The sequence below is a fragment of the Chiloscyllium plagiosum genome, unplaced genomic scaffold (genome assembly GCF_037043375.1).
Source record: "Chiloscyllium plagiosum isolate Xiang-an unplaced genomic scaffold, Cpla_swu_hap1 HiC_scaffold_30, whole genome shotgun sequence".
Lineage (NCBI taxonomy): Eukaryota > Metazoa > Chordata > Chondrichthyes > Orectolobiformes > Hemiscylliidae > Chiloscyllium > Chiloscyllium plagiosum.
In genome coordinates, this window is record NW_028270168.1 from 56219542 (window position 1) to 56246773 (window position 27232).

At 45.1% G+C, this 27232-nt stretch overlaps 1 protein-coding gene across 1 annotated transcript in view; it reads right to left on the minus strand.

Annotated features, from left to right (window-relative positions):
- The window catches only part of LOC122563772 (uncharacterized), an 82972-nt gene that overhangs the window by 29273 nt on the left and 26467 nt on the right, over window positions 1–27232 (minus strand). The window contains exon 2 of the mRNA XM_087976967.1: window positions 16886–16957. The gene's annotated coding sequence lies outside the window, so the exon portion shown is untranslated. The remainder of the gene's footprint in view (window positions 1–16885; window positions 16958–27232) is intronic.

Consider the following 27232-nt stretch of genomic DNA (forward strand, 5'->3'; position numbering starts at 1 on the left):
CAGCTCTAATTTTATATGTCAATTCGAAACCTAATGTTACTCGGGAGGAAAGTGATTACGCCCTTTGTTGGCTACCAGTCGCACTATCTTGCAAAATGAAGGTAGCCAATGAAGACTCGAAAGGGCAGAAAGATTGGGAACCTTTAGATCACTTACCGCCGCCCTACGTGACCCCGTCTGCCCCGCAAAATAGTCCTTCGGGTGGCGACGATTCAGGGGAAGGGGAAGAAAGCGGGGAGGAACCACCCGGTGCCTCAGGAGTACAGACTAGATCTCAAGCTGAAAAGAGTCACAGACGAAACTCTGTCCCGATTGCAAGAATGAATCCACTCCGGGAAGTGCCCATGGGAGGCGCGGAAGGAGGGACGGGATATGTGAACGTCCCCTTAACGAGTACTGAAGTACGGAATTACAAGAGGGAGATGAAGGGCCTCCTGGAGGACCCCATGGGCCTGGCTGAACAATTAGATCAGTTCCTGGGGCCAAATACTTACACGTGGGATGAGATGTATTCCATCATGGGAACATTGTTCTCTAGCCAGGAGCGACAGATGATACGACAAGCTGCACTGTTGGTCTGGGAGAGAGAGGGAGGAGCAGGAGGGGAGCAGAAATTTCCCCTCACCGACCCCGAGTGGGATAAGCAAACGGAAGAAGGAAGACGCAACATGAGGGACATGCGGGAATATTGGATAAAAGGAATAAGGCAGGCAGCCCCGAAGGGGCACAATTTTACCAAGGCCTTTGGGAATCATCAAAACCCGGAAGAAACCCCTACAGACTTCCTAGACAGGATTAGGAAGAACTTGCAGCAGTTCGCTGGGGTGGACCCTGAGACGGCAGAGGGACAGCAACTCATACGGGTAGAGTTTGTATCAAAAGCCTGGCCAGACATACGAAAGAAGTTAGAGAAAATGGATGATTGGGATAGTAAACCTCTGAGTGAACTACTACGGGAGGCGCAAAAGGTGTTTGTGAGAAGGGACGATGAGAAGTAAAAGAAGGCGACAAAGATAATGATGCAGATGGTGCAACAAGTGACAGCTGGAAGGAAGGAAAAGGGGGAGCCATGGCAGGAACAGGAAAGGGGAGAGTCATGGCAAGAGCAGAGGAAAAGAGGACCGGGGCCGGAACAAAGGAAGGGTGGAGGAACTCAAGGCCGCGACAGGGAAACGAGGAGGATACTCAGATGTTACTACTGTAATGAAGAGGGACATTTTAAGCGAGAGTGCCCCCGCTACAAGCGGGAAGTGCGGTCGTAAGCCCTGATGGAGGAAGATTAGGGAGGTCGGGGATTCCTACCCTTGGGGCAAAAGGACTATCGACAGGAACCCCTGGTAAACTTGAAAGTAGGGCCCCAAGGGTCGGAGATCACATTTATGGTGGACTTGGGAGCCGAAAGATCAAGTATAATCCAAATACCCCCCGGCGCCCGAGCAGGAAGAACAGTTATGGGGGTATCTGGCATTGGAGGAAAGACATTGCAAGTCCCAGTAGTGGAGGACGTGGAAATTAGATATGAACACAGAACTACTAAACGAGACCTCCTTCTACTGCCATCGGCGGGGTTTAATTTGTTAGGAAGAGACTTGCAGGTCAAACTAGGGATCGGAACGGTACCAAGTAACGGGGAAATGGTGGTAAGGTTGTTCGCCCTCACCGAAAAAGACGATCAACAGATAGACCCGGGAGTTTGATACCGAGAGGGGAACAGAGGGGGTCTAAACATCAAACCTCTCCAAATCACCATGTTACCAGGAAGAGGCCCGGTAAGAAGGAAACAGTACCCGATTGCTATGGAAGGACGGGAAGGGTTACAACCTGTGATAGAAAGATTAATCACAGATGGACTACTGGAGGAATGTATGTCCCCTTTCAATACTCCAATACTCCCTGTGAGAAAGCCGGATGGGACGTATAGGCTGGTGCAAGACTTGCGGGGGTTGAATGAAGTAGTCCAGGCTAGATACCCGGTGGTGCCCAATCCCTACACGTTAATGAGTAAAATTCCCCCCGAACATGAATGGTTCAGCGTAATAGATTTGAAGGATGCCTTCTGGAGTTGCCCCCTTGATGAAGAAAGTCGGAACCTTTTTGCATTTGAATGGGAGAATCCCTTCACAGGACGAAAGTGACAGTTAAGATGGACAGTCTTGCCGCAGGGATTCACGGAGTCACCCAATTTGTTTGGACAAATACTGGAGCAGATCTTAGGAGGATTTCGGTGTAACGCGGAGAATCAATTGCTCCAATATGTCGATGATCTCTTACTCTCAGGACCAAGAGAAGAGGAAGTACCGTTGCCCTGCTGAACTTCCTGGGGAAACAGGGCCTACGCGTCTCCAGGTCAAAACTCCAGTTTGTGGAGCAAGAAGTAAGATATCTGGGCCATCAGGTCAGTAAGGGGCATCGCCGTATCACACCAGAACGAATATCGGGGATTACGGGTATGCCAATACCCAGGACGAAGAAGGAAATCAGACAATTCCTGGGGCTAGTAGGGTATTGCCGGATATGGATTGAAAGTTACACCACTCTAGTAAAGTTTTTGTACGACAAACTGGGACAAGAAGAACAAAAGCTGGACTGGTCAGATGAGGAGGAGCAGCGATTTAATATTCTTAAAAATAAACTGATCCGAGCTCCGGTATTGGCTTTACCCACCCTGAAGAAACCGTTCCAGTTATATGTTAATAGCGCCGGCGGAATTGCCCAAGGTGTGCTTACCCAGCTGCGGGCAGGGAAACGTCAGCCGGTTGCATTTTTGTCAAAAATGTTAGACCCCGTGTCACGTGGATGGCCGACCTGTATACAGGCAGTGGCAGCTACGGCAATGTTAGTAGAAGAGGCCCGGAAACTTACCTTTGGAGGAAGAATCACAGTATACTCCCCACATTCGGTTAGTACCATACTGGCTCAAAAGGCTCACCGCTGGTTAACAGACTCTCGCATCCTGAAGTATGAGACGATTTTGATGACCGGAGACGATCTCAATTTTGCAAAAGATCTCAGTTGCAACCCTGCCCAGTTTCTATACGGACGTCCTGCAGATGGGGAACAGGAGCATGATTGTGTGGAATTTGTAGACTTACAGACCAAAAGCCGAGAGGACCTGCAAGAGGCCCCGCTGGGTGAAGGACAGGAACTGTACATCGACGGGTCCTCCCGGTGCATCAGTGGGGTACGGTACAGTGGCTATGCTGTCGTAGATGGCGCAACGAAACGGACAATCGAGTCCGGACGACTGCCCGGGAAGTGGTCAGCCCAATCCTGTGAGTTATACGCCCTCCAGAGGGCCCTGAAGTTATTGGAAGGGAAAGTGGGGACCATATATACTGACTCAAAGTATGCATACGGAATCGTTCATACTTTCGGGAAAATCTGGAAAGAGCGAGGATTGATAACTTCCCGGGGAAAAGAATTAGCTCACGAACAAATGATCAGCCCAACGTTGGAAGCCCTGGCGTTGCCTACAGAACTCGCAGTAGTACATGTACCCGGTCACCAGAAGGGGTCGACACCGGAAGCGGTGGGAAACCGGCTGGCAGATGAGGAAGCCAAGCGGGCAGCGGTCGAAAAACACGTCCAATTATTAACATTAATACCGTTGAGGGAAGGGCTCGCTAAACAACCCGTCTTCACCCAGGGGGAGATTGATAAAATGGATCAATTGGGTGCCCGGCTAGAAACTAACGGGAAGTGGACGGTTCCTGATGGGAGACAAGTACTAAACAAACAGATCACCCGGAGTATTCTGCACCGATTACACCATCACACTGGGGGGTGCAAGCCATGTGTGACACGATCCTGAGAGACTATGTATGTAGGGGGATATACACGTTAGCCCAACAAGAAATAGTCGGATGCCCCACTTGCCAGCGAATTAACAAGAAAGCCATGCGTTCTATGCCAGCTGGTGGTCAGCCCCTCGCAATTAGGCCATTCCAGAGGATCCAAATTGACTTTACAGACTTACCCCCAGTACAGAGATGGAAGTATCTGCTAGTAATAGTAGACCATTTCACTCACTGGGTAGAGGCTTTCCCAACCGCCAAAGCCGATGCACCAACCGTGGCCCGACTATTGTTAGAGAACATAATCCCGAGATATGGCATAATGGAATCTATCGACTCAGACTGCGGGACACATTTTGTTTCTAGGCTACACCATTTGATCTGTACTGCCCTGGGTATCCAATGGAAATTCCATGCACCCTGGCATCCCCAGAGCTCGGGTCGAGTTGAGAGAATGAATGGCACACTCAAGACCCAATTGACTAAGCTGATGTTAGAAACTAAGTTACCATAGCCAAAATGCCTTCCCATTGCCCTATTGAGAATACGTACAGCACCTCGCCGGGATATTGGGGTCTCCCCCTATGAGATGCTGTTCGGATTACCATATTGGAGTAAGGTTGATGGGTGTCCCACTCTACAAGGGGGAGATGTATTTGTCAGAGACTATTTACTGGCCTTATCCCGTTCTTTTGCAGAACTCCGGAGGAAGGGTCTCCTGGCTCAGACTCCGCCGCTCGACTTCCTCTTGCATAAGGTGGAGCCCAGAGATTGGGTACTTGTAAAGACCTGGAAGGCCGAAAAGCTCCAGCCACAGTGGGAAGGACCGTTCCTGGTCCTGTTAACAACTGAAGCCGCTGTTCGGACAAAAGAAAAAGGGTGGGCCCACGCATCGAGGATAAAGGGGCCTATTCTGCCAGAAGGAGAGAGTACTTGGACATGCGGGCCAGGGGACAAGCCGTTGGTGGTAAAGCTGAAAAGACAGCGACAATGAACTCTACCTGGACTGTATTGATGGGGATATTGATCAGTTGTGGGTAAGGGCGAGGGGAGATGTGACAAATGTCGGACTACGGTGAGGCTTGGGAGTCAGATCTACTCGGGGTCATTTGTGTCTCACTCCCATTTGAACAATTGGTGTTACGATGTGAATGCACGGCAAGAATGTTGGGAGGGTGGAAAACCCTATTATCAGGTGTATAATAAAGGGTACGGTGGCAAAGCCCATGGATGCCCTAACAATGACCGCTGGGTGTGTGTTAACAAAGCTGGGCAGTGGGGGCTACCCTCTGTGTTGCTCAAAGAACATGTGGACAGAGTCAGGGAGACATTAGTACAGAACATTAAACGGAAGTTAGAGAAAGAGCGCGACCGTCAAAGGACGGTCGTTGTCTCCAAGGTGCCGTCTATATAAAAGGAGGTAGAAGAAAAGATCAAACTCCCCGATGTAACACAGAACCTGTTTATTGATCTTACGTCGAGGATAGCCACCGTGTTAAATATTAGCAATTGCTGGGTTTGTGGGGGGCCACATATGACTGAACAATGGCCGTGGTCTGGTCAAAGCTTAGATATATGGGAGTTGCTTCAGTATAATTGGACGCATGTCAATGAAAGGAAAGGGCAGGTGTGGAGACTGACTAACAGCCCAGAAGGCCAGTTCTGTGTTGAAGGGAAAGGGAAGGTTGAGGTGGGTATCAGCCCCTGTCAGAGTGTGTTGAATGCAACCACACAAGTCTGGTGGCCTGAGGATATCACATGGTACATTGCGAAACAGGAGAACCGCAATTGTGTGAGGCTGAGTGATGACTCTCGGTTTTGGAATTGTAGCGGCACCGGCCCTTATGAGGGCATCCCTGGGATAAAAGAGGTGTGGAACGAAGTTGCGAAACAGGGGGGGCCTGCCCCAGATGGCCTATTCTGGATATGTGGTAATCAGGCATATGCCAAGTTGCCCATAGGATGGGCTGGGGTATGCTTCCTGGGTCTAATTAGACCAGAGTTCTTCTTATTACCCCGGGAGGAGGGCCACGACTTGGGGGTTAAACTATTTGACTCCCTGCGGAAGCCAACAAGGGATATCCAAGTTGGTGATTGGGGGGATGAATGGCCACCGGCCCGTAATATTGAATACTACGGGCCTGCTACATGGGCACAGGACGGATCATGGGGATACCGTACTCCTATCTATATGTTAAATCGAATTATCAGGCTCCAAGCAGTCGTAGAGGTCATTACTAATCAGACCGCCCTGGCCCTGGAGTTGCTGGCTAAGCAGCAGAATCAGATGAGGGCTGCTATATACCAAAACCGGCTTGCCTTGGATTATCTGTTGGCCTCGGAAGGGGGCGTGTGCGGGAAGTTTAACCTGACTAACTGCTGTCTGAAAATTGACGATAATGGTAAAGCGGTTTTGAAGATTTCCGATAAAATTCGGAAACTGGCCCATGTGCCGGTTCAATCCTGGCGTCCTCTTGGTAGCATCGGATGGTGGGATGGTCTCTTAGGTGGTAGTTGGTGGCGCACGGTGTTACTGGTGGCTGGGGGGGGCGTAATGCTTTTACTCATCTTACCCTGCCTGACCCCTTGTGTTCAATCTTTAATCCAGAAAAATATTTCCCAACTCCAGGCAGTGGCGATACCCCAACATGGAACGCAGGAACTTAAGGTGCTGTTGCTGCGAAAGACCCAAGGATTTCCCGGGCCCTTGATGAGAGGAGGCTTATCTTTGTCATGCACATAAAAAAAAAAGGGTGGAATTGTGAGAGACGACTTCGGTACAAACAACTGAGATGTGCATGACCCCAGAGTCTAAGGGGAATAGAGCCATAGGGGTAGGGTAAAACATGCTTCTCTGTAATAAAAGACGAGACATCTGCTGCTACGGGTTGATAAGACCACTCACATTGACAGAGTAGAAAAACAAGTCCTTGATTGATAAGACCACTCACACAGAATAGAAAAACAAGTCCTTGATTAATAGGACCACTAACTCTGACAGAGAAGAATAAGTCCTTGACTGATAAGACTACAGGGTAAGAAGAAAAAAACAACTCGGGAGACATCTGCTATAGATTTTAAGATAAGGATATAGAATGGAAAATTACTGAACGGTTTAGAATGTGAACCTCGTGACTCTTTAGAGCCACAGAGGGGAGGGACTTGTCCTGTATTTAATCAGAAGACATTGTTAGCCTCGGGGCGCTTTTCTCAGAAGAGTGCCCAATTCTGCAGACTTGCTAATAAAACTTTGTTTTCCTGAATTTGTCTAGAGCGATTATTGAGAAGCGATTTTCGTTTCTAACAAATAGATTGTGACCGATCTTATGTTCCTAATGTCCTCTTTCAGCACATTTCCTGTAATCCTTGTAAAATAACTCCACTAAGGCCAGTGTCCTGTCACCAAGTCACCCTTTATTGACATGGGGATAGTATTTGACATTGGTCTAGCTCCCTCAGCATTTACTCTGAGAGTAAACAGAACCTCTGGCAAGCCTGTTTGTATCTGTCAGCCCCAATCAAGGAACTCATATTCTATGAGGTCCATCTCAAACTGTCCATTTTGGCCTTAAATATGCACATGGACTCTGCCCTCACAGTTCTGTGGCAAGGAGTTCCACCTGTCTTGACAGAAGGAATTCCTCCTCATTTCACTTTAAATTGGAGCTCTTTATTCAGATACTATGCCTTCTAGTCCTAGACACTCCCATGAGGAGGGAACATCCTCTCAGCATTTACTCTGCAAAGCCCCGAATGAATCCAATTTGTCTCAATGAGATCACTTCTCATTGTTCGAAATTCAAATCAGTACTGTCACACTCACTCAATCTGTGTCACTACTTAAAGCTCTTCCACAGTTAGTGCACTGTGTTGGAACCCTTGCTGATTACTTAAAAATAATTTTTGGTTTGAAACTGAGAGCTAAATGGGGTCTTCTGGACTGTGAGCAGCAGCTTATGTTAAAAAGAATAAACAAGCTGTTGTTTGTTTTTGAGGCCAGATCTGAAAGTTAATTGCAGGTTTGTTCTTAATCAAAAATTCTACTAGACTCTTTCACTCTGGCATGTGGCAGGGAGGCATAGCCAGACAGGAGCCATTTGGCCATTAATGAGGTCAGTATCTGGGAACTGGTGCCAGCAAATCTGAGAAAAACAAACAGAAGGAGGGGCTAGAGTTTTTTGAACTAGGATTTTCTGAGAAAAGGAGTTTGCCTCTTGATGCCACAGCATGAAGGTTTGACAATCCTATGTTCCTGTGAAACAATTTATCATGGAAACAGCTTAAGTAATCTGGTCAGTTTTTATTTAACAATTTTAATTGATCCATTAACTGTTTGTCTCTCTGTCTTTGGTGTGAATGGGGCTGAAACAAAGATGATTGGGTTAAATCATTGCTGTGTTCACTTCGTATGTGCAGCCTGTTCTTGAAAGGCTGTCGTGAGATTGATGGGAAAATGTCTGCAATTTGTCATGGAGCTGGCTGCCAATGTCAAAAAAGGCTGAGAGAATCGGTCAGAGAGTGAACTGAGTGGGTGGGGGTGATTTGGAAATTGGGGGCATCTTCTCCAACGCCCCCCCCCCCCCCACCGGCACACATACACCCTCTAAACCCTGGCTCGAGCTTTCATTCCCTCCCCCATTTCACTGCTTCCCCACTGTGGGATATAGGTGAATTGATGTTATTTCTGCAAATTATAAGTTCTGATACAGAGTAAATGAATTCACATCAGTCTGTGATTGTTTTCTCAGCTAGGAGCTGAGTTAGCAAAAATGGGAACTACATAGAGGAAGTACGTTAGCATGAGACGTGATTACAGAACAATGGTAGAAATACAGGCACTAGATAAAATGCTGTGAAAAGAGGCCTTTATAAACAATAGGTTTCCCACTTGTACAGAGACACAGGAACAAACCCCAATTAAAAGGGCTTAGTGATAAGATGCTGTGAGGGGCAGCGCAGATGGAGGGAGTAGATAATGGTAAGCAAACAACCTTATGGGAGCCAGAGATAGGCATTTGTCACTGACAAGGCCGGATAAACAGTAGTTGTGGGATCAGTCTTAAGGAAATGAGTGATGTAAGCGGAGGAGGCGGCAAACAATGAAAGAAGAAAAAATATGGGGATTCAAACTGTATAAATTTCGAGAGTTTGTTGGATTTGATGTGCATTTGTCATTGCCTTACCTGGCATTAGACATTGCACCCACTTGCAAGTGTACAAATAAACGACACTGTTTCAGATTTTTGGTCTCGGACTGAAATTATTGAAGTAAGTGAGCTTTTGTTTCTCACAATTGGGGGCAGTCCGGGATTTTCTTCCATCGCCGGGGGGAGTGGCTGGCCTTGGACACTGGGAAGACGCGTCCCGTTCCCCATTGAGGAGCGGTCTCATGTCCCGGTTTGGTCCGCTCCCTTGGGTGACTGGTGTGGATCCTACAAGAGAGACATCTGAATCAGACAGTGATAGGAGGTTGATAGACAATACAGCAGAAAGGGGCCAGGCAACTCTGTGCACAGACCAAGGTAAGAAAATTGACTTTTAAGTATTGCCTTGGTGGCCGGGATTGAGTTTTAGTAGTTAATAAGGGACTAACGAAGGAACTCAATATGGATTGTGCTGTGGGTGAGGAAAAAGCTCCGGGAAAACAAAAGGCAATGGAAATGGAGGCGGGGTCCCTTACAACATACCTCCAGAAAGTCCTTTGGGCAGGATGTTGTGGAATTGGCAAAATAATACTTGTACAAGGGAGAAAGATGATTAAATATTGTTGCTTTGTATGGACTAAGGAATCCATTCTTCGTCCCGCTGTCTTCTGGCCAAAGTACAGATCGGACGAAGACTGGGTTTGTAAATATCTGAATTTATATGTCAATGTGCGAGAGAGAGAGAGAAAATGAAAAGAGCTGTACAGCTGGTAGGAAGTTTAACCCTTTGTGATTTGGTTTGAGTGAACATTTGTTTGTTGATGATTGAATGTTTGTGTTTTATTCCCTGGAGCTTGAGTTCCAGAACTGTTTTGAATCTGATTTTTATTATGGAAACTTAACATGATTTCTTTTAAGGTTAAGGATTCTATCGAGATTATGAAAAAAAAAGAATGATAACTCCTGTTCCTTTTACAGATCATGACTGCCTTACTATCAGTTTCTAACTAATCTCTTTTATCTTCACATAAAAGCGATTTATGGAGGACAGTTGAAGTTTCAGTTCAACATTAGATTGTAGTAAAAGCAAAATTCTATGGTCAATATCTGTGACCTTGGATTCAGCCATTGTTCATGCATTAGAGGTTTTTTTAAAAAACTTGAATAGACAAATTCTTTTAAGGCAGCTCTGATTATTTTACGACCTATAGTATTGTAATTGAGCAATGATTGGTCAGGACTATTTAAGAAAACGAATTTTGGATCTAAATTAAAGGACTAAAACTGGGTAATTACAGTGAATTGCAAAATTGGGAACTGTATGCATTTTGCATTTTAACTATTAAATACTGAAGAAATGAACATAAATATATAAATATATTTATAAGTTAGGAACAGGCTTTAAAGGTTAGTCAAGCATGAATTGATGAATTGGTGTTTGAAGTTATGGGGAGCTAGAAATATTGCAATATTTCTTTAAAGAAAGAAAAAGGGGAAGAACGTGACGACTTATCCCCTTCGGGAGGTACCCATAGGGGACAAAGAGATTGGGTTTGTAAGTGCCCCCCTCACTAGTGAGGAGGTCAGAACATTTAAAAAGGAAATGAAGGTCCTGGTTGAGGATCCGGTGGGGTTGTCTGAACACATTGATCAATTTCTGGGGCCCAGTCTGTATACCTGGGCTGAATTAATGTCTATTTTGAATATACTATTTACTGGGGAGGAAAGGGGACTTATACGAGGAGCTGCGATTAAAATATGGGACAGGGAACACCCGATTGGAGATGGGGATGCTGGACAGGGAGAGGTGAAGTTTCCCCTCAAAGACCCCCAGTGGGAAAACCAAAACCCGGAGCATAGAAAAGAAATGAGGGAATTGAAAGACCTGATTCTAAAAGGAATAAGAGAGGCAGTTCCGAAGTCACAGAATTTGGCTAAAGCCTTTGAAGTTAGACAGGAGAAAGATGAGACTCCCTCAGCTTTCTTGCAAAGATTAAGGGACTCAATAGGAAATATTCTGGAATGGACCCTGAGGACCCAGTGGCACAGGGTCTTTTGAAAGTACATTTTGTGACAAAAGCATGGCCAGACAAACAGAGAAAGATACAGAAGGATGGAGCGAAAAACCATTAGATGAATTGTTGAGAGAGGCACAGAAAGTGTTTGTAAAGAGGGAGGATGAGAGACAAAAACAGAAGGTGAAAATGATGGTAGCTACAGTTGATGAGGTAGTTAAGAGCAGAATGGAACCAATAGTGAGCAACCGGAGCAGCGGGTGGCAGTTTGTAGGACAGAGAGGGAGAGGGAGAGGACAAGGGGGAGCATTTGATAGAGGGTTTGGGCGACAGGGGCAGAGATGGAAGTCTCCACAGGCAGGATGCTATTATTGTGGAAAGATAGGGCATTTTAAGCGGGAGTGTCCTGATCTACAAAGGGAAGAAAGGGCAATTCCGCTTATGAATGTTGATGAAGAATAGGGGTGTCAGGGGTTCCTGCCCTCGGGGGCCCACCAGGAACCCTTGATAAACTTGAAGGTGGGACCCTGTAGGGAGGAGGCAGTCTTCCTAGTAAATACTGGGGTGGCACGGTCATCGCTGAATTTTAAACCAAAGAGGGTAGAAATGTCGACACGGTCAATTACTGTTTCGGGGGTAAAAGGGGAAGGATTGTTCCAGTATTTGAACCTATGATGATAGAAGGTCCTAAGGATAGGGTCACAGGGGAACTGCTGTATATCCCTGATATAGGAAGTAATTTACTAGGGAGAGACTTAATTATCCTTTTAGGACTGGAGATTGGAATTCAGGAAAAGGAATTAGTTGTACAACTGGCGACGTTGACAGAGGATGCAGAGAGAAAGATAGACCCTATTGTATGGGCTAGAGAAGGGAATCGTGGAAAACTACAGATCCCTCCCCTTTTAATAAATTTAAAACGGAAAGGGGACGTTGTCTGTGAACGACAATACCCTATTTCCATAGAAGGTAAACGAGAACTGCAGCCAGTAATTGAGGGACTCCTTATAATACCCCAATTCTACCAGTGTGGAAATCTGATGGAACTTATCGATTAGTGCAGGATTTGAGAACATTAAATCAAATAGTACAGATCAGGCACCCAGTGGTGCCAAACCCCTACACGTTATTAAGTAAGATCCCTCATGATTACAGATGGTTTAGTGTGATAGATTTAAAAGATTCCTTTTGGGCTTGTCCCTTGGCGGAGGAAAGATTTGGGACTATCCCCCTATGAAATCTTATTTGGATTACCTTATCTGGGAACGAATGGAGAATTGCCAATTCCCGAAACTAAAGATTTGTTTTTAAAGAAGTATATACTGGGCTTGTCCTCCTCTTTATCTTTCCTCAGAAAACAGGGTCTATTGGCACAGACTCCGCCCCTTGAATTCGCTGTTCACCCCATCCGGCCAGGAGATTGGGTCTTAGTAAAATCATGGACAGAGACTAAATTGCAGCGGGACTGGGAAGGGCCGTACCAGGCTCTTTTGACTACCGAAACGGCAATAAGGACGGCGGAAAAAGGCTAGACTCATTACACTCAGATCAAAGGGCCTGTGGACCCTCCAGTTGAGGAAGAAGTCTGGACAGCCAAATCAACGCAAGACCCGCTAAAACTCAGACTAAAGAGACTTTGAGTAACTGACTATACAGTGGCGACGCGAGCGCGGGATTATTTCTGTAAGATTGTATATTAAGCCTTTTTGTGCTTCAGCATGATGATTAGAATGCTGGGAATGTCTAGAGTTATGATGCTAGCCCTCTTGGTATTAGGATTTTGTCAAATATCATTTTCATATGTATTATTAATGGTTCCTGAGTCTGATAATCCACAAGTAATAGACACTGATGCATGCAGCTTAGTAAATTGTGGGAATGTAGCTAATCAGAGACAGTACCGCAGTTCTAAGATACATCTTAAGTCCTATGGAGATGGCCTCAGGGATGGTACCTGGTAAAATGGTCTCGTCACAGTACACCGGGCCCCCTTCCGACCAGCTCGCGATTGTCTCGATAAGAAGTGTAACCCAATATACTTAACGATAAGGAAAGCCACATGGCATGAAGCAATTCTGGGTGGGGGGCACTTATGAGATACAATTAAATGAAACATTTGGGATTGAAATGAAAACAAATGGGAAGGAGTTCGTGGGCTGTTGTTTTCGAATTAGTGGGAAAACGGGTAGAATTACTGGGTAATGAGATACAACCTTTCACCCCTCCCGATGATCCTAAAGTAGTAAAAATTATAGAGGTAAAAGACTTGAAACAGACCATCGAGATAGAAACTGGATACGGGGATGCAAATGCCTGGGTTGAATGGGTAAAGTATACTGTAAAAAGTCTGAACAAAAGCAATTGCTATGGATGTGCCTCCGGTAGGCCAGTGGCCCAGGTGGTTCCCTTTCTGCTCGGGTGGAAGCAAGACAGGAAGGGCATAAAATGTATGATATCCCTGTACCAGGATGAGACTGCATGGAATGATAGGAATTGTACCTCCCTATCTCTGATGTTCCCTCCCTTGGAGAAGAAACATGTGAAAGTTCCCCCCCGCATTTTCCGCCGCAGTTAGATTGTCTCTTATTGATGATTGTTACAAAGGTTGGGGGGGGGGGGGGTTGATGAGCCTCTGATAATTAAAACTGAAACACCCAGAAAGGAGCACTTAGCCTCATAATCTGATAAAGAAGTGTGACAAGGGGTATAAATTACCTCTCACCCCCATAATCTGTTATAAAGGGGTAGTGAAATGAAATGAATTCCTTTCACTCATTCTACAGTTAACAAGTAACAATTTATTTTTCTAACTTCAACAGTGAACAAATTAACAAATTCCAAAGAAACTGAACAGTTACTCCCTAACTACGACCTATTCCCTAACTTAACTAAATGGTGTTGGTATGCTGTTTCAATAACACAGGTCCCATTTATATAAATCCAGTAAAAAGAAAATAATAAATTAAAACTTAAACTCTCAAAATTCACAAAGAATGTGTCTCCACTGATTCTACTGTCTAGAATGTTTTCTCTGTAGTTCTTCTGTTCTGAATGGCTCTCTCCATCGAATTCTGGTGTCAGGAATATTCACTAAATGTGCTGAGTACCTTTGTGAATAGATAGAACATAGAACATAGAACATAGAAGAATACAGCGCAGTACAGGCCCTTCGGCCCTCAATGTTGCGCCGATCCAAGCCCACCTAACCTACACTAGCCCACTATCCTCCATATGCTTATCCAATGCCCGCTTAAATGCCCATAATGAGGGAGAGTCCACCACTGCTACTGGCAGGGCATTCCATGAACTCACGACTCGCTGAGTAAAGAACCTACCCCTAACATCTGTCCTATACCTACCCCCCCTTAATTTAAAGCTATGCCCCCTTGTAATAGCTGACTCCATACGTGGAAAAAGATTCTCACTGTCGACCCTATCTAAACCCCTAATCTTATACACCTCTATCAAGTCACCCCTAAACCTTCTTTTCTCCAATGAAAACAACCCCAAGTGCCTCAGCCTTTCCTCATACGATCTTTCTACCATACCAGGCAACATCCTGGTAAACCTCCTCTGTACCCGTTCCAGTGCCTCCACATCCTTCCGATAGTATGGCGACCAAAACTGCACACAATACTCCAGATGTGGCCGCACCAGAGTCTTATACAACTGCAACATGACCTCAGTACTCCGGAACTCAATTCCTCTACCAATAAAAGCCAGTACGCCATATGCCTTCTTCACCGCACTATTTACCTGGGTGGCGACTTTCAAAGATTTGTATACATGGACACCAAGATCCCTCTGCTCATCCACACTACCAAGTATCCGACCGTTAGCCCAGTACCCCATCTTTTTGTTACTCTTACCAAAGTGAATCACCTCACACTTAGCTACATTGAACTCCATTTGCCACCTTTCTGCCCAGTTCTGCAGCTTATCTATATCCCGCTGTAACCTGCCACATCCTTCCTCACTGTCTACAACTCCTCCGACTTTCGTATCATCCGCAAACTTACTCACCCAACCTTCTAACCCCTCCTCCAGGTCATTTCTCAAAATGACAAACAGCAATGGTCCCAAAACAGATCCTTGCGGAACACCGCTAGTGACGGCACTCCAAGATGAACATTTGCCATCAACTACTACCCTCTGTCTTCTTCCAGCCAGCCAACTCCTAATCCAAACCTCCAACTCACCCTCAATGCCATACCTCCGTATTTTTTGCAGTAGTCTACCATGGGGAACCTTATCAAACGCCTTACTAAAATCCATATACACCACATCTTCTGCTTTCCCCTCGTCCACCTCCTTAGTCACCTTCTCAAAGAATTCAATAAGGTTTGTGAGGCACGACCTGCCCTTCACAAAACCATGCTGACTATCCTTGATCACATTATTCCTATCCAGATGTTCATAAATCCTATCCCTTACAATTCTCTCTAAGATTTTGCCCACAACAGAATTGAGACTCACCGGCCTATAGTTACTAGGGTTATCCCTACTCCCCTTCTTGAACAAGGGAACCACATTTGCTAGCCACCAATCTTCTGGCACTACTCCTGTAGACAACGAGGACATAAAAATCAAGGCCAATGGCTCTGCAATCTCCTCCCTTGCTTCCCAGAGAATCCTAGGATAAATGCCATCAGGCCCAGGGGACGTATCTATTTTCACCCTTTCCAGAATTTCCAACACCTCTTCTCTACATACCTCAAAGCCATCCATTCTACTTAATTGTGACTCAGTACTCACATTGACAACAATGTCCTGTACCTGAGTGAATACTGACGAAAAGTATTCATTCAGTGTCTCCCCAATCTCTTCAGCCTCCACACGCAACTTCCCACTACCATCCTTGACTGGACCTATTCCTACCCTAGTCATTCTTTTATTCCTGACATACCTATAGAAAGCCTTAGGGTTTTCCCTAATCCTACCAACTAAGGACCTTTCATGTCCCCTCCTTGCTGCTCTTAGCTCTCTCTTCAGGTCCTTCCTGGCTACCTTATAACTCTCAATCGCCCCAATTGAACCTTCACGCCTCATCTTTACATAGGCCGCCCTCTTCCATTTAACAAGGGATTCAATTCCTTATTAAACCACGGCTCCCTCACACGACCCTTTCCTCCCTGCCTGACGGGCACATACTTATCAAGGACACTCAATAGTTGCTCCTTGAACAAGCTCCACATATCAATTACACCCTTGCCTTGAAGCTTACTTTTCCAGGCCACACATCCTAAGTCATGCCTCACAGCATCATAATTTCCCTGCCCCCAGCTATAACTCTTGCCCTGTAGTGCACACTTATCCCTCTCCATCACTAGAGTAAAAAAGTCACCGAATTGTGGTCACTGTCCCCAAAGTGCTCATCTACCTCTAATTCTAACACCTGGCCTGGTTCATTACCCAGAACCAAATCCAGTATGGCCTCACCTCTTGTTGGCCTATCTACATATTGTGTCAGGAAACCCTCATGCACACATTGGACAAACACTGACCCATCTAACGAACTTGAGCTATAGCTTTCCCAATCAATATCAGGAAAGTTAAAGTCCCCCATAACAACCACCCTATTACTTTCACTCTTCTCTTGAATCATCCTCGCAATCCTTTATTCTACGTTTCTAGGACTATTAGGAGGCCTGTAAAAAACTCCTAACAGGGTGAGCTCACCTTTCCTATTCCTAACCTCAGCCCAAACTACCTCAGATGGCGAGTCTTCATCCATCATCCTTTCCACAGCTGTAATACTATCTTTGACAAGCAATGCCACACCTCCCCCTCTTTTACCCCCACCTCTGACCCTACTAAAACATTTAAACCCTGGAACCTGCAACAGCCAATCCTGTCCCTGTTCTACCCATGTCTCCGTAATAGCCACAACATCGAAGTCCCAGGTACCAACCCACGGTACAAGTTCACCTACCTTATTTCGTATACTTTCGTATATGATTTTTATCCTGAGAACATGGAGATTTCTTATCTCTTCAGCAGTTATCTGTAAGAACAATAAGGTGTTTATGGCAAGGGCTTTTAACATTCCAAACATAGACTGGGACTGTCATCGTGTTATGGATTTAGATGGAGAGGAATTTGTTAAGAGTGTATAAGAAAATTTTCTGATTCAGTATGTGGATGTACCCACTAGAGAAGGTGCAAAACCTGACCTACTCTTGAGAAATAAGGCAGGACAGGTGACTCAAGTGTCAATGGGGGAGCACTTTGAGGCCATTGACTATAATTCTATTAGTTTTCAAATAGTGATAGAAAAGGATAGACCACATTGTGGGATATAGGTAAAATAGTGTTACTTCTGCAATCATAATTACTTATGCAAGGTAAATGCACTCACACCAGTATAATTGTTTCAAACAAGAGCTGAGTCAACAAGAATGAAAACTATGTAAGGAAATATATAATTGGTTTTGTATTAACTAAAATGTGCATACAAGAATGAAACGTGCCTGCAAACAATGGTAGATGTTACAGACAAATAGATAAGGTGCTGTGAGGATGTAGGTTAAGCCAGATATGCTTCTACAAGCAGTAGTTATAAGCATCTGTTTCCCACTTCTGCAAAAAAAAACCCCAATTAAAAGGTCATCAGGTTCAATATGGTTGGGAAAGGGAGGAAATGTCACAAGTGGGGGAAATAGATAACAGTGAAGGAGGATATACCTAACAATGGACCACAGCAGGATGGCCAAGTAAAACTTGCACAATGGCCAAGTAAAATTTGACGAAAGTATTTGAAGTTAGACAGAAGAAAGATGAGACTCCCCCAGCTTTCTTGCAAAGATTAAGAGACTCAATGCGGAAATACTCTGGAATGAACCCTGAGGACCCAGTGGCACAGGGTCCTTTGAAAGTAAATTTTGTGACAAAGGCATGGCCAGACATACAGAGAAAGATACAGAAGATAGAAGGGTGGAGCGAAAAACCATTAGATGAATTGTTAAGAGAGGCACAGAAAGTGTTTGTAAAGAGAGAGGATGAGAGACAAAAACAGAAGGCAAAAATGATGGTAGCTACGGTTGATGAGGTCGTTAAGAAGAGAATGGAACCAATAGTGAGCAACCGGAGCGGCGGGTGGCAGCATGTAGAACAGAGAGGGAGAGGGAGAGGGGGAGGACAAGGGGGAGCAGTTGATAGAGGGTTCGGGCAACAGAGATGGAAGTCTCCACCAGCAGGATACTATTATTGTGGAAAGATAGGGCATTTTAAGCGGGAGTGCCCTGATCTACAAAGGGAAGAAAGGGCAATTCCGCTTATGAGTTTTGATGAAGAATAGGGGTGTCAGGGGTTCCTGCCCCCGGGGACCCACCAGGAACCCTTGATAAATTTGAAGGTGGGACCCTGTAGGGAAGAGGTAGTCTTCCTAGTAGATACGGGGGGCAGCACGGTCATCGCTGAATTTTAAACCAAAGAAAGTTTTGGGGTAAAAGGGGAAGGATTTACTGTTCCAGTATTTGAACCTATGATGATAGAAGGTCCTAAGGATACAGTCACAGGGGAACTGTTGTATATCCCTGATATAGGAAGTAACTTACTCGGGAGAGATTTAATTATCCTCTAAGGACTGGAATTGGAATTCAGGAAAAAGAATTAGTTGTACAAATAGCAATGTTGACAGAGGATGTGGAGAGACAAATAGACTCTATTGTATGGGCTAGAGAAGGGAGTCGTGGAAAAATACAGTTCCCTCCCCTAGAAATAAGTTTAAAAAGGAAAGGGGACGTTGTCTGTGAGCAACAATATCCCATTTCCATAGAAGGTAAACGAGGACTGCAGCCAGTAATTGAGGGACTGATTAGAGGTGGACTGTTGGAGCCATGTATGTCTCCTTATAATACCCCAATTCTACCAGTGCGGAAATCCGATGGAACTTATCGATTGGTGCAGGATTTGAGAACATTGAATCAAATAGTACAGATCAGGCACCCAGTGGTGCCAAATCCCTATACGTTATTAAGTAAGATCCCTCATGACCACAAATGGTTTAGTGTGATAGATTTAAAGGATGCCTTTTGGGCTTGTCCCTTGGTAGAGGAAAGTAGGAATTTGTTTGCCTTTGAATGAGAAGATCCCAAGAAAGGACGGAAACGGCAATACCAGTGGACTGTGCTTCCCCAGGAGTTTACGGAATCCCTGAATTTATTTGGACAGATGTTAGAACAAATATTGGAGAAATTTAGTAGCCCCAAGGGTACTACCCTGTTGCAGTATGTAGACGACCTCTGAGTAATAGGAAAAAGAAGAGAAAGAGTAGTAGAAGCCACTAACAAATTATTGAATTTCCTGGGTCAGCAGGGACTGCGAGTATCTGAAAACAAACTACAATATGTGGAGCGAGAAGTAAAATACTTGGGACATTTAGTTAGTGAAGGAAAGATAAGCCCGGAACGGATAAACGGAATAGTGGGGATGCCACTGCCCAGGACTAAACAGGAGTTACATAAATCTTTGGGTTTAATGGGATATTGCAGAATGTGAATTGATTCTTATGCTCAAAAGACTAAGAAATTATATCTCAAACTATTAGAGGAGGAACTAAAGTGTCTAAGTTGGGATGATGAGGAAAAAGAACTAGTTGAGGAACTCAAAAGAGATCTGATCCATGCCCCGTGTTAGCCTTACCTTCCCTAGATAAACCTTTCCACCTCTTTGCTACCGTAGATAAGGGAGCGGCTTTGGGAGTATTAACCCAGAGGTGGGGAGGAATGAAACAGCCAGTAGCATAACTTTTGAAGCTATTGGATCCAGTATCCCAGGGGTGACCTGAGTGTGTGCAGGCCGTGGCTGCCACTGCACTGTTGGTGGAGGAAAGCAGAAAGCTTATATTTGGGGGACCCCTAATACTAAGCACCCCATACCAATTGAGAATGATCCTAAACCAAAAACCTGGGAGATGGTTGACAGACTCACGGATTCTGAAATATGAGGCAATATGAATAGAGAAGGATGATCTAGTGTTGGTCACGGACAATTGTTTAAATCCAGCTGCCTTTCTTTGGAAAGGGGAAGGAGAATCTCCTCAGAATCCAGAGTATGACTGCGTTGACATTATAGAATACCAAACTAAGGTTCACATGGATCTGAGAGATGTTCCGCTTCATGCATGAGCCTGACCTTTTATAGACTGATCATCCCGGGTGACTGAAGGGAAAAGACGTAATGGGTATGCAGTCATAGACAGGACGAAAGGTAGTGTGGTCGAGGCAGGAAGGTTGCCAAATGGGTGGTCAGCTCAGACCTGTGAACTCTATGCATTGGAAAGAGCCCTTAGGGCGTTAGAAAATAAAGAGGGAACACTGACTCTAAATATGCATTTGGTGTTGTGCATACTCTCGGAAAGATATGGCAGGAAAGAGAATTGATCAATAGCCAGGGGAAGGAATTAACACATGAGGAGTTGATTAAACGGGTCTTGGAGTCCCGATTTCTCCCCCGAGAAATAGCGGTAGTGTATGTAAATGGTCATCAGAAAGGAAATGAACCAGAAGTTAGGGGGAGTAGATTAGCCAATGAAGTGGCTAAGGAAGCAGCCCTGAACCCACAAGAAGTGGTGATTCATTCCCTAATACCTACTGTCCCAGATCTTCAGGAAGCTCTATATTTACTGAAAGAGAGGAAAAAGAATTGAAAGATTTAGGGGCTGCAAAAACATCAGAAGGGCATTGGATGTTACCTGATGGAAGGGAAATGTTAAACAAAATGATGATGCGAGAAATTATGGCTGTCCTACATTAAGGCAGCCATTGGCGAGTACAAGCAATGTGTGATTTAGTTCTTAGGGAATATGGATGTAAAGGAATATATACAATTGCTAAACAAATATGTGAGGGATGTATAATATGCAGAGAGGTAAATAAGGAAGTCTTGACAAAACAGACCCCAGGAGGAAGAGACCTGGGATTGAGACCTTTCCAGAATATACAAGTAGATTATACTGAACTACCCAGAGTAGGAAGACTAAAATATATGCTTGTCATAGTAGATCATCTATCTGGTTGGGATGAGGCTTACCCCCTAGCTACCGCCACTGCGAATGGGGTGTCTAAAAATATTAGAGCACATAATTCCCCGATATGGGCTAGTAAACCGTATAGATTCCGACCAAGGAATTCATTTTACCTCTAAAGTGTTACAGGGGGTAATGAAAGGGTTGGGAATTTCCTGGGAGTTCCATACTCCATGGCACCTGCCATCATCAGGAAGAGTTGAGAGAATGAACCAAAAACTCAAACGACAGCTCTCTAAATTTATAAAAGAAACCAGACTCCCGTGGACCAAATGTTTACCTTTAGCTCTCTTGCGAGTACAAACAGCCACAAGGAAAGATTTGGGACCATCCCCCTATCTGGGAACGAATGAAGAATTGCCAATTCTCGAAACTGAGGACTTGTTCTTAAAGAAGTATATACTGGGCTTGTCCTCCTCTTTGTCTTTCCTCAGGAAACTAGGGTTTATTGGCACAGACTCCGCCCCTTGAATTCACCGTTCATCCCATCCGGCCAGGAGATTGGGTCTCAGTAAAATCATGGATAGAGACTAAATTGCAGCCGGACTGGGAAGGGCTGTATCAGGCTCTTTTAACTACCGAAACGACAATAAGGAAGGCGGAGAAAGGCTGGACTCACTACACTCGGATCAAAGGGCCAGTGGAATCTTCGGTTGAGGAAGAAGTCTGGACAGCCGAATCAATGCAAGAAGTGATTATACAATGGCGACGCGAGCGCGGGATTATTTCTGTAGGATTGTATATTCAGTCTTTTTGTGCTTCAGCACAATTTTTAGAATGCTGGGATGCTAAGAGTTATGATACTAACTCTCTTAGTATTGGGATTTTATCAAATATCATTTTCATAAGTGTTATTAACGGTTCCTAGTCTGATAATCCACAAGTAATAGACGCTGATGCATGCAGCCTAGTAAATTGTGGAGATGTAGATAATCAGAGAGAGTACCGCAGCTCAGAGATACATCTTAAGTCCTATGGGGATGGCCTCAGAGATAGTACTTGGTATACTGGTCTTGTCACAGTACACCGGGCCCACTTCCGACCAGCTCTCGATTGTCCCGATAAAAAGTGTAACCCAATACACCTAACGATAAAGAAAACCACATGGCCACAAAGCAATTCTGGGGAGGGGGGGGTGGGGGGGCGGCGGCGGGGGGAGCATCTATCAGGTACAATTAAATGAAACATTTGGAATAGAAATGAAAACAAACGGGAATGATTTCTCGAATTAGCATAGGACAGGGAAACCGGGCAGAACTACTAGATGATAAGGCACAGCCTTTCATCCGATGACCTTAAAGTAGTAAAAATTATAGAGGTAAAGGACTTGAAACAGACCATTGAAATAGAAACTGGATATGGGGATGCAAATGCCTGGGTTGAATGGGTAAAGTATACTGTAAAAAGTCTGAATAAGAGCAATTGCTGTGCATGTGCCTCCAGTAGGCCAGTGGCCCAGATGGTTCCCTTTCCGCTCGGGTGGAAGCGAGACAGGAAGGGCATGAAATGTATGATAGCCCTGTGTCAGGATAAGACTGCATGGAATGATAGGAATTGTACCTCCCTATCTCTGATGCTCCCTCCCTTGGAGAAGAAAGATTCAAAAGCCCCCTTACGTTTTCAGCCGCAGTTGGAAATCACACGTCGTGTGTGCACCGAAACGGACAAGGGAGGGAACTACCCATTACTAAAGGTTCCCTGAGCAGATCGATGATGGTACTGTGGAGGCAAAATATTGAGACCCACCCTACCTCCAGATTGGAGAGGGATATGTGCAATTGTACAATTGGCAATTCCATTTACCCTGGCATTTGAGAAGGAAAAGATAGTAGAGAAAAAGTGAAGGAGTAAGAGATCACGTTAGACACTTCTTTCAATGACAGGATTTATCTCGATTCGGTAGGAGTCCCTAGGGGAGTACCTGATGAGTTCAAGGCTCGTAACCAGATTGCAGCAGGCTTTGAGTCAACTCTCTTTTGGTGGGTAACAATTAATAAAAATGTAGATTGGATAAATTACATTTTCTATAATCGACAGCGATTTATAAATTATACAAGAGATGCGGTTAAAGGAATATCAGAACAGCTTGATGCGACAAGTAGGATGACATGGGAAAACAGAATGGCCCTTGATATGATTTTAGCGGAAAAAGGGTGTGTGTGTGTGATGTTAGGAGGAAGCTGTTGTACCTTTATTCCTAATAACACTGCGCCTGATGGTTCAATTACTCAGGCCTTAACAGGATTGACTACCTTAGCAGAGGAACTGGCTGAGAATTCAGGAGTACATAGAACATAGAAGAATACAGCACAGAACAGGCACTTCGGTCCATGATGTTGTGCCGAACATTTGTCCTAGCTTAAGCACCTATCCATGTACCTATCCAATTGCCGCTTAAAGGTCACCAATGATTCTGACTCTGCCACTCCCATAGGCAGCGCATTCCATGTCCCCACCACTCTCTGGGTAAAGAACCTACTCCTGACATCCCTCCTATACCTTCCACCCTTCACCTTAAATTTATGTCCCCTTGTAACACTTTGTTGTACCCAGGAAAAGTCTCTGACTGTCTCCTCTATCTATTCCCTGATCATCTTATAAACCTCTATCAAGTCACCCCTCATCCTTCGCCGTTCCAATGAGAAAAAGCCTTTCAACCTATCCTCGTACGACCTATTCTCCATTCCAGGCAACATCCTGGTAAATCTCCTCTGCACCCTCTCCAAAGCTTCCACATCTTTCCTAAAATGAGGTGACCAGAACTGCTCACAGTACTCCAAATGTGGCCTTACAAAGGTCCTGTACAGCTGCAACATCACCTCACGACTCTTTAATTCAATCCCTCTGCTAATGAACGCTAATACACCATAGGCCTTTTTACAAGCTCTATCCACCTGAGTGGCAACTTTCAAAGATCTATGAACATAGACCCCAAGATCCCTCTGCTCCTCCACCTTACTAAGAACCCTACCATTAACCCTGTATTCCGCATTCTTATTTGTCCTTCCAAAATGGACAACCTTACACTTGACAGGGTTGAACTCCATCTGCCACTCCTCAGTCCAGCTCTGCATCATATCTAAGTTCTTTTGCAGCCGACAACAGTCCTCCTCACTATCCACAACTCCACCAATCTTCGTGTCGTCTGCAAATTTACTGACCCATCCTTCGACTCCCTCTTCCAAGTCATTAATAAAAATTACAAACAGCAGAGGACCCAGAACTGATCCCTGCGGAACTCCACTTGTAACTGGGCTCCAGGCTGAATATTTACCATCTACCACCACTCTCTGACTTCGACCGGTTAGCCAGTTCTCTATCCAACTGGCCAAATTTCCCACTATCCATGCCTCCTGATCGGAATGCAAAGTACTGGGCTATTGGTAAGATTCTTGGGAGTGCAGATGAGCAGAGAGATCTCGGTGTCCATGTACATAGATCCCTGAAAGCTGCCACCCAGATTGACAGGGTTGTTAAGAAGGCATACAGTGTTTTGGCATTCATTAATAGAGGGATTGAGTTCCGGAACCAGGAGGTTATGCTGCAGCTGTACAAAGCTCTGGTACGGCCACGCTTGGAGTACTGTGTACAGTTCTGGTCACCGCATTATAAGAAGGATGTGGAAGCTTTGGAAAGGGTGCAGAGGATGTTGCCTAGTATGGAAGGAATGCTGAGGGCCTTGAGGCTGTTCTCGTTAGAGAGAAGAAGGTTGAGAGGTGACTTAATAGAGACATACAAGATAATCAGAAGGTTAGATAGGGTGGACAGGGAGAGCCTTTTTCCAAGTATGGGAATGGCAAACACAAGGGGACACAACTTTAAAGTGAGGGGAGATAGGGAGAAGACAGATGTCTTTACTCAGAGAGTAGTAAGGGTATGGAATGCTTTGCCTGCAACGGTAGTAGATTCGCCAAGTTTAAGTGCATTTAAGTCGTCATTGGACAGGCATATGTGTAGGTGGGATGGGCTTCAGATTAGTATGACAGGGCGGCGCAACATCGAGGGCCAAAGGGCCTGTACTGCGCTGTAATGTTCGATGTTCTATAATAAATCGATTGTGTTAGCCTGAATCAATATTAATTGATTCACACATTCTCAGTGACCAGTCATATTGATTCATGGTTAATTTAAAACATGACTGCATTAATTCATTGTTAATTAAAGAATGGAAAGCTACAATATTGGCTGATAAAGTAACTAAAGAGGCAGCCCTGAATCCACAGGAAGCGGTTGTTTATTCCTTTATACATATTATCCCAGGTCCTCGGGAAGCTCCTATCTCTGGCCACTGCCAATCCCAGAAACTAAAGATTTGTTCTTAAAGAAGTGTATACTGAGCTTGTCCTCCTCTTTGTCTTTCCTCAGGAAACAGGGTTTATAGAACATAGAACATAGAACAATACAGCACAGAACAGGCCCTTCGGCCCACGATGTTGTGCCGAACTTCTAACCTAGATTAAGTACCCATCCATGTACCTATCCAAATGCCGCTTAAAGGTCGCCAATGATTCCGACTCTACCACTCCCACGGGCAGCGCATTCCATGCCCCCACCACTCTCTGGGTAAAGAACCCACCCCTGACATCTCCCCTCTACCTTCCACCCTTCACCTTAAATTTATGTCCCCTTGTAACACTCTGTTGTACCCGGGGAAAAAGTTTCTGACTGTCTACTCTATCTATTCCTCTGATCATCTTTTAAACCTCTATCAAGTCACCCCTCATCCTTCGCCGTTCCAACGAGAAAAGGCCGAGAACTCTCAACCTATCCTCGTATGACTTCCTCTCCATTCCAGGCAACATCCTGGTAAATCTTCTCTGCACCCTCTCCAAAGCTTCCACATCTTTCCTAAAGTGAGGCGACCAGAACTGCACACAGTACTCCAACTGTGGCCTAACCAAAGTCCTGTACAGCTGCAACATCACTTCATGACTCTTGAATTCAATCCCTCTGATAATGAACGATAATACTCCATAGGCCTTCTTACAAACTCTATCCACCTGAGTGGCAACCTTCAAAGATCTATGTACATAGACCCCAAGATCCCTCTGTTCCTCCACCTGACTAAGAACCCTACCATTAACCCTGTATTCCGCATTCTTATTTGTTCTTCCAAAATGGACAACCTCATACTTGGCAGGGTTGAACTCCATCTGCCACTCCTCAGCCCAGCTCTGCATCATATCTAAGTCACTCTGCAGCCGACAACAGCCCTCCTCACTGTCCACAACTCCACCTATCTTCGTATCATCTGCAAATTTACTGACCCACCCTTCGACTCCCTCATCTAAGTCATTAATAAAAATTACAAACAGCAGAGGACCCAGAACTGATCCCTGCGGAACTCCACTTGTAACTGGGCTCCAGGCTGAATATTTACCATCTACCACCACTCTCTGCCTTCGACCGGTTAGCCAGTTTTCTATCCAATTGGCCAAATTTCCCTCTAGCCCATGCCTCCTGACTTTCCGCATAAGCCTACCATGGGGAACCTTATCAAATGCCTTACTAAAATCCATGTACACTACATCCACTGCTCTACCCTCATCCACATGCTTGGTCACCTCCTCGAAGAATTCAATAAGACTTGTAAGGCAAGACCTCCCCTTCACAAATCCGTGCTGGCTGTCCCTAATCAAGCAGTGTCTTTCCAGATACTCATAAATCCTATCCCTCAGTACCCTTTCCATTACTTTGCCTACCACAGAAGTAAGACTAACAGGCCTGTAATTCCCGGGGTTATCCCTATTCCCTTTTTTGAACAGGGGCACAACATTCGCTACTCTCCAGTCCCCTGGTACCACCCCCGTTGCCAGTGAAGACGAGAAGATCATTGCCAACGGTACTGCAATTTCCTCTCTTGCTTCCCACATAATCCTAGGATATATCCAGTCAGGCCCGGGGGACTTGTCTATCCTCAAGTTGTTCAAAATGTCCAACACATCTTCCTTCCTAACAGGTATCTCTTCTAGCTTACCAGTCCATTTCACACTCTCCTCTTCCCTCTCATTCGTAAATACTGAAGAGAAGTACTTGTTCAAGACCTCTCCTATCTCTTCCGACTCAATACACAGACTCCGCCCCTTGAAGTCACCATTCATTGGATTCAACAGGTAGATTGGGTCTTAGTAAAATCATGGACAGAGACTAAATTGCAACTGGACTGGGAAGGGCCGTATCAGGCTCTTTTGACCGAAACGGCAATAAGAATGGTAGAAAAAGGCTGGACTCACTACATTCGGATCAAAGGGC